Genomic DNA, 10,804 nt, shown 5'->3' with positions numbered 1-10,804 from the left:
TGCAAGTCCACTCCGTGTCTGCTCATCTACGGTCAGCAATGTGGGAAGTGAGGTGGCAGGTAGCCTAGCAATTAAAAGCATCAGATTTGACTCCCTGAGCCAACTGTGAACAATCTGTTGATGTGCCCTTATTGGTCCTGTAAGTCGCTCTGGATAAGGGTGTCTGCTAAATTTCTAAAACGTAAATGAGGGTGCAGGGAGGGGTGTGGTCAGACTGCTCGCTCTGTAACCTGTCTGACAGGCTTAACAATGGAATGCAGGCTGCCCATGACATTAGCTGTTTTTGAGAGGATCAAAACTGCAATGTATCATGGGTAAATTGTAACTGACTGATATATAAATAAGTAGTTATTTATAATGCAAGGTGATTTATAGATCACCTTGCAGTCGTTTTGATTCTCTCAAACATGGCCAATCTGTAACAGGTCATGCTGCATTTCCAACATCTTTGTCAGACACGTGTGCGTGTCAAAAACCTGTAGAACCTCATTGGTGAAAGACAACAATCGCTGATGAAGAGCAAAGATTATGGATATACTAACAAGATACTATGGGAGTCAATGTCCACAAAGCAGCACGGGGAGCTGTTTAGCTCCTGCATATCCTTTCTTTGGATTGGTGGATACATCTCATTATGTAATCTTTTTTTTAAATATTCGATGAGTGTTGTTGACATCAACCACCTGTATTTCAATAGGGACACTACTAGCCCCATACCACTTCTGTGGGACATCAAAGATATTGTTGTTAAAAACAAGTCTGTTCTTTCCTAAGTGGTTTGAAAGAAATAGTATATTTGTGTTTGATTTATTTGATAAAGGAAATATACTCTCTTATAGAAAGTTCTTAAACATATAACTTCCCAATACATTATAAAGAATGTAATTCTATATGCAAAGCAATACCTTCAGGACTTACTCAATTAATGAAATCTAATTTGTGTTTTGGAGAACGTGTCAAGATAGAGGCACAATTTATGTTAGAAGGTTGCTCCCTGCTGGATAAGAAATGCAATAACACATTCATAAGATAACTTTTTCACTCAAAGAACAAGATCTCTCTTAGAGGGAAATTCTTCTGGATTGCATATATTACTGAAATTGAATGGAGGAAAGCTTTGTTGCTCAGTCACAAATTTTGTATATCAAATAAAGTAAAAGAAATTCACGTTAAAATCTTGCACAAAATATACCCTTGCAATAACTTGTCTAAATTCATGGATTTAGAGGTAATTTGCCTTTTCTGTGATAAAGGGGAATCTATAATACACATGTTTTATGAGTGTGACTCTGAAGTTATTTTGGAGCGAGTCAATTTACATTTTTAATTTCATCAATAAGACCAATGTATTTACAATGAAAGATGTAATTTTATTATTTAAATGAAAACTTACTAAATTAGTCGCTAATTTCCTCATATTCTGTTAAATTTTATATACACAAACAAATATTTGAAATCTGTCCCAAAATGCTAAATATTTTTACTTGAAATCCAATATTTAATAACATTTTATTTTAGGTACCTTAACTTTTGAAAGTCAATTCTTGTGATTTTATTTTTTTACTTTTAATGTTATTTTATGTTTATTCAGAGAAAATACATGTGTAGTGATGTCCTATGTTTGTATTATAATTTAAAATGTAATATTATATATAAATTATACAACAACAAAAAAATACTAGCCTCTTACCGACAACTGATATTGTTTTTTCTCAAAGTCACCTCCTACTTACCAGTACACTCGTAACAACTTAAGCATTACGAAACTTCTATTCGATCAAATAAACCTCACGTAGCAAATAAGCCATACATTTTTTGTTGTCAATTCGGCATATTGACCTCCACAAAAACTCATTGCTTGGTGGACGAAACAAAAAACGTCACCCGTTGTTGGGAGACTGATTTTCTGCGGAGTTGGGCCCTTCTGAAGAGCTGGGTGCATGGCAATGACAGGAAAAAAGGTAAGTAGCGCCATCTGCAGGGCAAAAGTTAAGCACAAACTTTGCCCAGAGAAATTTGATGCTGCAAAATGGTAGGGGAACGGGGGAATTTAGAAATGTTCTTATTGTTACATTTACTTTGAGAATATTTGGAATCACGACTCTGTCGTATCCAAAAACAAATGTTTTAGTCTTATCTACAGTACATTGTATGGAATAGTATATATTTACATAATGGGAATTGTCCTATGCTGATCATTAATGGACAAAATGTCGAGACTGTAACGGTTCTCCTCTTCGTCTGAGGAGGAGTAGGAAATATCGGACCAATGCGCAGTGTGGTAAGTGTCCATAATTAGATTTTTAATAAATCAAATGAACACAGAACAAAATCACGAACAAACACCCGAAACAGTCCTGTATGGTGAAACAGACACAGAAATAAACTACCCACAACCCATAGTGGGAAAACAGGCTACCTAAGTATGATTCTCAATCAGAGACAACGATCGACACCTGCCTCTGATTGAGAACCATACTAGGCCAAACACATAGAATATAACATACAGAACAAAACATAGAATAACAACATAGAATGCCCACCCCAACTCACGCCCTGACCAAACTAAAATAAAGACATAAAAAAGGAACTAAGGTCAGAACGTGACAGAGACTTACATGATTAACTCTTAAAATAAGATTATTTTTTTAAACGAAATGTATAGTACAACTAATCAGCGAAATAGTTTACTTCTTTTAACTATACCAGTCACATTACCTACTCACACCACACACGTCTGCTCATTCTGTCTTCCTGTCACAGGCAGCTCTATTTCCTCATTCTGTAAATCAAGAACAAGTTATTATTGTAAGTATCATCAAGCTGATGATTATCTTGGGGAAATGTCAAGATAGGCAATTATTTTCACAAGCTAGTCAAACTTCAATGATTGGGTTTGTGGGTACAATCAAGGAGCTTGATTCTACTGTAACTTTGGAAACCTTATTTTCTCAAAGGGAAAACGTAGCTAATGTATCAAGAAGACAAAGAAGTAGAGATACCACTGCAATGTGAAGAGGGTCTTGGGCAAATTGACCTGAGTCAAGACAACACAGTCGATTAACTGCACTTCTGATGTCAATGAGAAGGAATGTGATGGCTTTAAGGGCAAAACACCAAGTACCAAATCATATATCACATTTAAAAAAGTGCATTATTTTCATGTGTTCGCAATTTTACCTCAACATTTCTATTTCCTTTTCATTTGTTAAGAGATCCTTTATTGTGGCATTTTCTAAATCAATGAGTGAGTTCACATTTCCATTTCCACAAATTCACATTTCCTAAATGATCCAGTATGAGGAAACCAACTCATGTAAAATCTGATAAATATACACATGTATTCAATACAACTTATTTGATTGATATTATTTTCAGATCAATAGTTTAATCATTCTCTATTTCTGTTTAGGAAGATATGGTTAAAATGAAAATGTGTTCTTTCTCCATAGTAGTGAAAGACGTGCCTGATCTGGAAACTCAGGTCACCAAACAGGAACGAGAATCAATCAACCTTACATGCCATTTCACAGCTGCAAAAGATTATTCTGACAAGCCATTCTCCGTGTACTGGATCAAGACCATCAGCGAAGAAAGCACTTGTCTTTATTCATTTTCTGATGAAAGCCATGATGCACAAACCTATAACCATCCCTGTCTCACTGATAAGGACTTGCTTAAAAGAGTGACACATACTTCATATCCCTCCCAAAATGGACGCAACTATCATCACCTTAAGATGAACAATGTCACACATTCGGACAGTGGACAGTATGTGTGTGCCTTAAAAGTACAAGTACAAGGTGAAAAATGGTACTGTGAGGTAATCACTAATATGACAGTCACTGTGAAAGAGAATGAAGAATTCAACAACCACACCTCCAAGAATGAAATATCTCCGTTAAATAGTGAGTTACAGTACATTGTTAACACTAAACAATCTTATGCTCATGAATGAATAATACCTAATTGATCTTCATTCTAAATGCTTTGTGTTTTAGATCCTTTCATACCACTGTATGTGGTGGGAGCCCTTTTCTTCTGCTTATTTGTTACTACCATTGTCATTGTCATGAGGAAAAAGACCAAGATTTCCCAAGGTGTATAAAAAACAACCTACTGTACTATCATGAAGTATGTATTTTTTCAATCATAGTCATTGTTATTGGCCTTCTCTTTTTCTCTTTTTCCTCTCCAGCAGAATCTCACACTCTGAGGATGAAAAGGTATGTTTTAGTTTAAAAAAAACATTTCCTATAAACCTGACACTCTAGACCCAAACTGTTACAGACCTATATCCATCCTGCCCTGTTTTTCTAAAGTCTTCGAAAGCCAAGTTAACAAACATATCACCGACCATTTCGAATCCCACTGCACCTTCTCCACTATGCAATCTGGTTTCCAAGCTGGTCATGGGTGCACCTCAGCCACGCTCAAGGTCCTATACGACATCATAACCGCCATAGATAAAAGACAGCACTGTGCAGCCGTTTTCATCGACCAGGCCAAGGCTTTCGACTCTGTCAATCACCACATTCTTATCATCAGACTCAATAGCCTTGGTTTCTCAAATGACTGCCTCGCCTTGTTCACCAACTACTTCTCAGATAGAGTTCAGTATGTCAAATTGGAGGGCCTGTTGTCCGGACCTCTGCAGTCTCTATGGGGGTGCAACAGGGTTCAGTTCTCGGGCCGACTCTTTTCCCTGTATATATCAATGATGTCGCTCTTGCTGCTGGTGATTCTCTGATCCACCTCTACGCAGACGACACTATTCTGTATACATCTGGCCCCCGTCCTTGGACACTGTGTTAACAAACCTCCAAACGAGCTTCAATGCCAAACAACACTCCTTCCGTGGCCTCCAACTGCTCTTAAATGCAAGTAAAACTAAATGCATGCTCTTCAACCGATTGCTGCCCGCACCTGCCTGCCCGCCTAGCATCACTACTCTGGATGGTTCTGACTTAGAATATGTGGACAACTACAAATATCTAGGTATCTGGTTAGACTGTAAACACTCCTTCCAGACTCACATCAAGCATCTCCAATCCGAAATTAAATCTAGAATCGGCTTCCTATTTCACAACAAAGTCTCCTTCACTCATGCTGCTGAACATGCCCTCGTAAAACTGACTATCCTACCGATCCTTGACTTCGGCGATGTCATTTACAAAATAGCCTCCAACACTCTACTCAGCAAATTGGATGTAGTCTATCATGGTGCCATCTGTTTTGTCACCAAAGCCCCATATACTACCCACCACTGCGACCTGTATGCTCTCGTTGGCTGGGCCTCGCTACATATTCGTTGCCAAACCCACTGGCTCCAGGTCATCTACAATTGAAGTTGTAAGTTTACATACACCTTAGCCAAATACATTTAAACTCAGTTTTTCACAATTCCTGACATTTAATCCTAGTAAGAATTCCCTGTCTTAGGTCAGTTAGGATCACTACTTTATTTTAAGAATGTGAAATGTCAGAATAATAGTAGAGAGAATGATTTATTTCAGCTTTTATTTCTTTCATCACATTCCCAGTGGGTCAGAAGTTACATACACTCAATTAGTATTTGGTAGCATTGCCTTTAAATTGTGGGTCAAACGTTTTGGATAGCCTTCCACAAGCTTCCCACAATAAGTTGGGTGAATTTTGGCCCATTCCTCTTGACAGAGCTGGTGTAACTGAGTCAGGTTTGTAGGCCTCCTTGCTCACACACGCTTTTCCAGTTCTGCCCAAAAATGTTCTATAGGATTGAGGTCAGGGCTTTGTGATGGCCACTCCAATACCTTGACTTTGTTGTCCTTAAGCCATTTTGTCACAACTTTGGAAGTATGCTTGGGGTCATTGTCCATTTGGAAGACTCATTTGCGACCAAGCTTTAACTCCCTGACTGATGTCTTGAGATGTTGCTTCAATAAATCCACATCATTTTCCTGCCTCATGATGCCATCTATTTTGTGACGTGCACCAGTCCCTCCTCCAGCAAAGCACCCCCACAACATGATGCTGCCACCCCAGTGCTTCACGGTTGGGATGGTGTTCTTCGGCTTGCAAGCCTCCCCCTTTTTCTTCCAAGCATAATGATGGTCATTATGGCCAAACAGTTCTATTTTTGTTTCATCAGACCAGAGGACATTTCTCCAAAAAGTAAGATCTTTGTCCCCATGTGCAGTTGCAAACCGTAGTCTGGCTTTTTTTATGGCGGTTTTGGGGCAGTGGTTTCTTCTTTGCTGAGCGGCCTTTCAGGTTATGTCGATATCGGACTCGTTTTACTGTGGATATAGATACTTTTGTACCTTTTTCCTCCAGCATCTTCACAAGATCCTTTGCTGTTGTTCTGGGATTGATTTGCACTTTTCGCACCAAAGTATGTTCATCTCTAGGAGACAGAACACATCTCCTTCCTGAGTGGTATGACGGCTGTGTGGTCCCATGGTGTTTATATTTGCGTACTATTATTTGTACAGATGAACGTGTTACCTTCAGGCATTTGGAAATTGCTCCCAAGGATGAACCAGACTTGTGGAGTTCTACAAAAAAAAAAATTCTGAGGTCTTGCCTGATTTCCCATGATGTCAAGCAAAGAGGCACTGAGTTTGAAGGTAGGCCTTGAAATACATTCACAGGTACACCTCCAATTGACTCAAATGATGTCAATTAGCCTATCAGACGCTTCTAAAGCCATGACATTATTTTCTGGAATTTTCCAAGCTGTTTAACTTCTCTAGGATAGGGGGCAGAGTTTTCACTTTGGGAAAAATAGCGTGCCCAATTTCAACTTCATTCTACTCATCCCCAGAATATAAGATATGCATATTATTTGGATAGAAAACACTCTGAAGTTTCTAAAACTGTTTGAATCATATCTGTAAGTATAACAGAACTTATGTAGCAGGCAAAACCCCGAGGACTAACCATTATTTTTTTATTTTATTTTTTAAGTCACTGTCTGTTCAATGAGTTTTCATTGGGAAGCCATATTTCTAATCACTCTGTTCTCAGTTCCTACTGCTTCCACTGGATGTCACCAGTCTTGGGAAATAGGTTGAGGTTATTCATTTGTGCAATGAAGAAGAAGGCCATCAGGAAGTAGAGTAAAGGTACAGTCAATTTAGTGTATGTAAACGTCTGATCCACTGGAATTGTGATACAGTGAATTATAAGTGAAATAATCTGTTTGTAAACAATTGTTGGAAAAATTACTTGTGTCATGCACAAAGTAGATCCTAACCGACTTGCCAAAACCATAGTTTGTTAACAAGAAATTTGTTGAGTGGTTGAAAAATGAGTTTTAATGACTCCAACCTAAGTGTATGTAAACTTCCCGACTTCAACTGTAGATGGAAACAGAAAAGTCTGAGACTTCTGGGTAAAACACTGGGGTAAATCCTGTATGGAAATGCACCATTTCAGGGAGGGAGTCTGGAAATACTCCTGGTTATCCCCAAAGCCAATTCCTCCTTTGACCGCCTTTCCTTCCAGTTCTCTGCTGCCAATGACTGGAACGAATTGCAAATATCACTGAAGCTGGAGACTTATACCTCCCTCACTAACTTTCAGAATCAGCTGTCAGAGCAGCTTAACGATCACTGTACCTGTACGTAGCCCATCTGTAAATAGCACACCCAACTACCTCATCCCCATAATACATTTTTTTTTTGTTGCTCTTTTGCACCCCAGTATCTCTACTTGCACATTCATCATCTGCACATCTATCACTCCAGTGTTAATGCTAAATTGTAATTATTTTGCCGCTATGGCCTATTTATTGCCTTACCTCCCTAACCTTACTACATTTGCACACACTGTACATAGATTTTTCTATTGTGTTATTGACTGTACATTAGTTTATCCCATGTGTAACTCTGTGTTGTTGTTTTTGTCACACTGCTTTGCTTTATCTTGGCCAGGTCGCAGTTGTAAATGAGAACTTGTTCTCAACTGGCCTACCTGGTTAAATAAAGGTTATAAAAATTATTTAAAAAACATGCTACTAATGATTTAATACAATACACATTTATTCTAGAATGATAATACTTATTATTGATCTATTACAGAGATCAAGATGGAGAGCAGACGCATGACTCAGACTGTGAGTGTGCATTGTGCATGTTTATTCCATAATAGGAATGTGTGAATTTGTTCATAGAAATATAGTGCTGCTGACTGCAGCTCAAACCCATCTAATTCCACTACTTCCTCTTTCTGGGTGTAGGCTCCCCATATGCTGTGAGCAGAAGAGAGGAGGAGGGGCCCTAATCACTTCTGAAGATGACTGAAGTGAGAGATCCTGTTACTGCACAGAACAGGACCGAGGAACACTGCACAGAACAGGGCTGAGGAACATGCTGATGTTGCTGCCGAGCCCTATTCTGTGGTCATGCTCAATACTGAATATGAGGCCTTTGACCCCCAGGCCACACAGACGTCATGCACCTGACCACCTCAGGATTGGAACGAAAGTATGAATTACTAACAACCAATAGTTACTCATATCATGTAGATATTGTGTTTAGACCGGGGTTGGGGTGGGGCCACCAGGGGTTTGTTTGGGATGGGGGTCAAATCAAATCAATGTTATTTGTCACATGCACCGAATACAACAGGTGGAGACCTTACAGTGAAATGCTTACTTACAAGCCCTTAACCAACAATGCAGTTTTAAGAAAAAATACCTAAAAAAGAAAATAAATAAAAGTAACATAATTAAAGAGCAGCAGTAAAATTACAATAGCGAGGCTATATACAGGGGGTACTGGTAAAGAGTCAATATGCGGGGGCACCGGTTAGTCTAAGTAATTGAGGTAATATGTACATTTAGGTAGAGTTATTAAAGTGACTATGCATAGATAATATGCTGCAATTGTTTATGTGTCGGGGGGCTAGGATCAGTCTTCTATATCTGGAGTATTTATCCTGTCTTATCCGGAGTCCTGTGTGAATTTAAGTATGCCCCCTTTAACTCTCTTTCTTTTTCTCTCTTCTCTCAGGGGATCTGAGCAGTAGGACCATGCCTCAAGACTACCTGGCCTGATGACTCCTTGCTGTCCCCAGTCCACCTGGTTGTGCTGCTGCTCCAGTTTCAACTGTTCTGCCTGTGGCTATGGAACCCTGACCTGTTCACCGGACGTGCTACCTTGTCCCGGGCCTGCTGTTTTTGACTCTCTCTCTCTACCGCACCTGCTGTCTCTAACTCTGAAGGATCGGCTATGAAAACCAGCTGACATCTACTCCTGAGGTGCTGACCTGTTGCACCCTCTACAACCTCTGTGATTATTATTATTTGACCCTACTGGTTATATGTGAACGTTTGAACATCTTGGCCATGTACTGTTATAATCTCAACCCGGCCCAGCCAGAAGAGGACTGGCCACCCCTCAGAGCCTGGTTCCTCTCTAGGTTTCTTCCTAGGTTCCTGCCGTTCTAGGGAATTTTTCCTAGCCACCGTGCTTCTACATCTGCATTGCTTGCTGTTTGGGGTTATAGGCTGGGTTTCTGTATAGCACTTTGTGACATCGGCTGATGTAAAAAGGGCTTTATAAATACATTTCATTATTTATTTATTTATTTATTTTTCCGTTATTTTACCAGGTAAGTTGACTGAGAACACGTTCTCATTTGCAGCAACGACCTGGGGAATAGTTACAGGGGAGAGGAGGGGGATGAATGAGCCAATTGTAAACTGGGGATTATTAGGTGACCGTGATGTTTGAGGGCCAGATTGGGAATTTAGCCAGGACACCGGGGTTAACACCCCTACTCTTACGATAAGTGCCATGGGATCTTTAATGACCTCAGAGAGTCAGGACACCCGTTTAACGTCCCATCCGAAAGACAGCACCCTACAGAGAGCAGTGTCCCCAATCACTGCCCTGGGGCATTGGGATCTTTGTTTAGACCAGAGGAAAGAGTGCCTCCTACTGGCCCTCCAACACCACTTCCAGCAGCATCTGGTCTCCCATCCAGGGACTGATTGAGGGGGGGGGGGCAATGCAAATAGTCCGGGTAGCTATTTGATTAGATGTTCTGGAGTCTTATGGCTTGGGGGTAGAATCTGTTCAGAATCCTTTTGGACCTAGACTTGGCACTCCGGTACCGCTTGCCGTGCGGTAGCAGAGAGAACAGTCTATGACTAGGGTGGCTGGAGTCTATGACAATTTTTAGGTCCTTCCTCTGACACCGCCTGGTATAGAGGTCCTGGATGTCAGGAAGCTTAGCCCCAGTGATGTACTGGGCCATACGCACTACCCTCTGTAGTGCCTTGTGGTCGGGTGCCGAGCAGTTGCCATACCAGGCAGTGATGCAACCAGTCAGGATGCTCTCGATGGTGCAGCTGTAGAACCATTTGAGGATCTGAGGACCCATGCCAAATCTTTTCAGTCTCCTGAGGGGGAATAGGTTTTGTTGTGCCCTCTTCGTGCTCTCTTGTCTTGGTGTGCTTGGACCGTGTTAGTTTGTTGGTGATGTGGACACCAAGGAACTTGAAGCTCTCAACCTGCTCCACTACAGCCCCGTCGATGAGAATGGAGGCGTGATCGGTACTCTTTTTACTGTAGTCCTTTTCCGTCGTTGTCAGTGTTCAGGCCTACCACTGTTGTGTCATCGGCAAACTTAATGATGGTGTTGGATCCACTCATGCTGGATTGAACATTTTCATTAAATGGTGGTAGTGCTTAGTCCTACAGTTGTGCTTAATGTTTCTCTGATAGTGTGTGATACTGTATGTTTGATTGCCTAATTATTATGTAACATTGAATAAACATTGCATAAATAAAATTAATGGGATTTTTTATTTTGA

At 40.3% G+C, this 10,804-nt stretch overlaps 1 long non-coding RNA gene across 1 annotated transcript; it reads left to right on the top strand.

Annotated features, from left to right (window-relative positions):
- The first annotated feature begins 5,960 nt into the window (after positions 1-5,960).
- Positions 5,961-10,779, top strand: LOC139563210 (uncharacterized). The gene is made up of 3 exons (XR_011672510.1): positions 5,961-8,098; positions 8,222-8,468; positions 8,997-10,779. It is a non-coding gene; the product is annotated as an uncharacterized lncRNA (long non-coding RNA).
- The last annotated feature ends 25 nt before the right edge of the window (positions 10,780-10,804 follow it).

Source organism: Salvelinus alpinus, chromosome 33 (assembly GCF_045679555.1).
Source record: "Salvelinus alpinus chromosome 33, SLU_Salpinus.1, whole genome shotgun sequence".
Lineage (NCBI taxonomy): Eukaryota > Metazoa > Chordata > Actinopteri > Salmoniformes > Salmonidae > Salvelinus > Salvelinus alpinus.
This window is presented reverse-complemented; position numbering and strand designations above follow the sequence as displayed.